The sequence below is a fragment of the Callorhinus ursinus genome, unplaced genomic scaffold, assembly GCF_003265705.2.
Source record: "Callorhinus ursinus isolate GAN/ISIS: 27379988/994484 unplaced genomic scaffold, GSC_fseal_2.0 scaffold12, whole genome shotgun sequence".
Classification (NCBI taxonomy): Eukaryota; Metazoa; Chordata; class Mammalia; order Carnivora; family Otariidae; genus Callorhinus; species Callorhinus ursinus.
The window spans coordinates 54,956,066-54,959,996 of NW_027397074.1; the positions used below are offsets into that span (position 1 = coordinate 54,956,066).

The 3,931-nt window shown below is 40.5% G+C and overlaps 1 long non-coding RNA gene across 1 annotated transcript; it reads left to right on the plus strand.

Annotated features, from left to right (window-relative positions):
* Nucleotides 1-875: 875 nt before the first annotated feature.
* Nucleotides 876-3,573, plus strand: LOC112825322 (uncharacterized). Its single transcript, XR_003208643.2, has 2 exons — nt 876-1,065; nt 3,343-3,573. It is a non-coding gene; the product is annotated as an uncharacterized lncRNA (long non-coding RNA).
* Nucleotides 3,574-3,931: the final 358 nt, after the last annotated feature.

Below are 3,931 nucleotides of genomic sequence, written 5' to 3' on the forward strand. Positions count from 1 at the left end.
AAACCTGGGAAGATGACATAGATTTTGAAGGAGAAAGTGATTTTTTCTTCTGCAACAAAAGGTAGAAAAGGATAGAAGTGAAGATACGCACATTTTAATATGGATAGGAGGTGAGAAGGAATATACAAGTGATGGCTCAGTATGTTCGGTAAAGAAAGAAGTTAGGGGGAGAGTTTAAGTTATCTGCATGGAAAAGGGAGGGATGGGGGACTGGGTTAGTTCTGATATGAACAGCCCCACTGGGGTAAGAGGAATCAATAAAAGAGTAACAAAAAAAGTAGGGAAAGAATGTCACTTCACCAGTTCAACAAACTTCTATGAGCATTACTCTATTCTATGATACTGTGTAGGTACAGGGTCAGAGAACATATAATCCCTTTCCTTGTGGTTGTCACACTAAATGGGAAAGCCACCACCAGGGCCCAGTTGAAAGGAGATGAAAGTGAAACATTAGCATAATCACATGATGATCTTCAGGGATGTTAGCTGGATGTAGCAGGAGAGGAAGTGGAGTTGGGGGCTGTGAAGATTCATGTTTACTAACAACCTCATAAAAGTATTCCAGGCAACACTGGTCTTGGCCAGCATGATGTCCGGATGAGGAAAGGAGATGCGTAGAGTAAGGGGAAGCACAGCTCCTGTGGGGAGAGGTGGCATAAGCACCAGGAAAGGAGTTAAAGGAGCCATCAAGTTAGAGATGATTCATGTGGTAAGAGGCCTCACAGTTAAGCCCTGATGGTGGGTCACAGAGATAGTGTAGAGGGACATGGATGAGCAAAAGTGTTGTAAAGATGTAATAAGGGCTTATACATGTCATAATATGATTAAACAAATAGGAAGGATACAGGAGTTGTGGGGAGTTGGATCCCCACAAATCTGAGAGAGACCAAGACACATTAGGCCCAGCTCACCCCGGGAAGTCTCTAAGTACAGGAAATTCTAAAATCACCTTCATTTATATTGGTTTATCTTTTTGAGACACTTAGTTACTCCTGAGTGGCCTTGCTATGAAGATTCATTACCTTTTCTTAGCTCTTCTTATCTTTGGCCTGTTACCTGCCTCAGGTAAGACTTTAGCATAATAAAGGAAGAGTGATACAAATAAGAAGGCCATATGAAATGACACAACAATTGTCCATTGGTAATGGTGTGTTGTAGGTGCTCAAGAATGTTTAGAATGAATGAATCATTGTTTCTTTATGATGATCCCTGGCGAATAGAATAGAATTTGGAGAATTCCAGGATTCTCTTTCTATTTCATACTAAATTTCTCCTTTCAGTTATGAATTAAGAATCTCAGATTATTTCCAAGAAAAGGAATTTAGAGATTATCTGCTTTGTCCCCTCATTTTACAAAAGGATTTTGAGTCCTTGAACCCAGGTATCCTGACTCCCAGTACACGATGAAAATTTTATTTCCACTGTCGTGTTTCCCTACCTATTATAAGGAAGGTACAAATAGTGCCTATTTCATAGAGTTTTATTGTGAGCCTTAAATGTGTTAATCCATGTAAAGAGCTTTTAAGGAGCACTTGACAAATAGAAAGTGTTCAAGAAGCGTTAACTATAATTGTCACCATTACAATTTTTACCTCTTCTTTAGTTTATTCCGTTCAGTAATTTTTCCTTTCAGTTCAGAATATCCTGAACAGGATGAGCCCAGAAAAAAAAAAAACCTGTAAAGTTTTTATCTTTAGAACTCCAGGTACTCATGCAGTGATGGCAGCCTGATAGGATTAAGAATGGAAAGGAAGAGGGGTGCCTGGGTAGCTTAGTTGGTTAAGCTTTGACTCTTGATTTCAGCTCAGGTCATGATCTCAGGGTTGTGAAATCAAGCCCCTGTGAGTTGGGCTCTGCGCTTGGTGGGGAGTCTGCTTGAGGTTTTCTCTGTCTCCCTCTGCCTCTGTCCCTCCCCTCCAGCACCCCACCCCCACGCCTATGCTCTCTCTCTAAAAAATTTTTTTAAAAAGAAATGGGAAGAAAGGGATGGAGGAGAGAGAGAACACCAGGAAGATGAAAACATTGATGGTATGAAGGTGAGAAGAGGGAGGAAGAGTCATTGATGGTGGCGGGGGTTTAGGGTGAGTCATTTAGAAAGTTTTGGTACCATTAATAGAAATGTGAATGCAGGAAAAGGAAGCTGGTTTGGGAATGAAGCCTGTTAAAATGATTTGAGAAATGGTTACTTTGAAGTGACAGTAAGACATCCAAGTGGAAATAATCTAGTAGACAGACAAGCAGGGATAGGAAACCAGGAGAAAGCTTGTGACTGAAGATAAACATTGTGGGATCTTCCACAAAAGTATGGCAGCTGCAGTTCTGTGGATAGATCACTACTCCGAGGATCTCTTTCTCTTTCCTTCCTCTGTGTCATAGACATGGTGACAATAAGCACTGTGTGTTAGTGGAGGACAAAGACAATGCAGAAAACTGTCATTCTCTTTTCTTTGCTAATCCTTCTCTCTCCTCCTTTCCACTCTTCTCCCCACCTTGCTCTCACTCCACATATATTTTTCCTGTTCCTGAACATATAAGGAAGTTCACGAGTTGAATGCAATGCATTTTTTAAGCTAGATAATTAGTAAGAAGATTCAGACAGAGGAAAATCAGCTTAGAGAAAAGTAATTTGAAATAGTGAAGATATTGTGTTCCAAAATGATCCCTGGGTGAGGTACCTGACAATGGAGAATAGAGGAAGTCATTGATGTGGATTCCAGTTTGGAACATCCTGAGAAACTATACCTTTATGTACCTGCTTGTCCTCACATGCCTGGAATGGCAGGACATCCAGCATGGCATCATCTTCTAGAAAGTTCAGTTCTGGCCTTTCTCCTAGGATCATCCAATAATGCTGGGCTTGTTCAATCCAGAGGAAGTCAATCAGTTTTTTACACTGAGTCAGGAGCACCTGCAGTCCCTGTCAGTTCCTTCTAAAATGTATTTTTTTAACCTGATTAAAAACTGTTTTGTTCTGGGATGCCTGGGTGACACAGTTGGTTAAAGCACCCAACCCTTGATTTCAGTTCAAGTCATGATGTCAGGGTCGTGAGATCAAGCTCCATGATGGGCTCTGTGGGCTCCGTGCTCAGCATGGAGTCTGCTTGAGATTCTTCTCCCTCCCTTTCCCTATGCCCCTCCCCCCTTTGCTCACCCACACACTCTCTCTCTCTCTAAAAATAAATAAATAAATCTTTTAAAAAAAAAACTATTTTATTCCCATGGACCATTGCCACTGACTCCACAAGTTTTCGTACTTGCAATCTCTACTAGAACTTTGTGAATATATCCACAAATGTAGTCCCCTGTCTTTGCTTATTTATTTATCTATCTGCTTAATTTTAGGAACTGAAGATGATTATGTGGTCACTAGCTTCCTGGACTGTAAAAATCAAACATCGTGTAGTTCTCCAAGTGAAAATGGAAGCTGTTCTCATGTTAACAAGGAGGTTGGAGTATGTGTCTTGCGTTTTAGAAAAAGTGCCCAGCAACCAACTATAAAGAAATAGAAAATTAGGAAGACGGAACAATCAACACCCTCGTCTTATTAAAAAATAAATTCTATTCTCTCTCCTCTTTTCTTTTATAGTGACACATTTATTTCTTGAGACAGTTTGGACAAAAGTTTACCAAGGAATGACAGTGAGAGCCAATATTTCTTTTCATCCGACAGATAGGACAATACAGATGAAGAAAACAAAAGAAGACCTATTCTTTCAGGGTTTGGGTGGAAATTTGGAGGAGTATGGTATGAAGTGTGAGAGGAAAAGATCTGAAGGGGTATCCATAGTGTGTGTGTGTGTGTGTGTGTGTGTGTGTGTGTGTGTGTGTGTGAGGTGTGGAAACGCGGAAGGAGTAGAAGTTACTGTGTTTTACTGCATATTGTGAATGGAGTCTTCCCTTTTGTTTTGCAGATTTTGGTGAAGTCTTAATT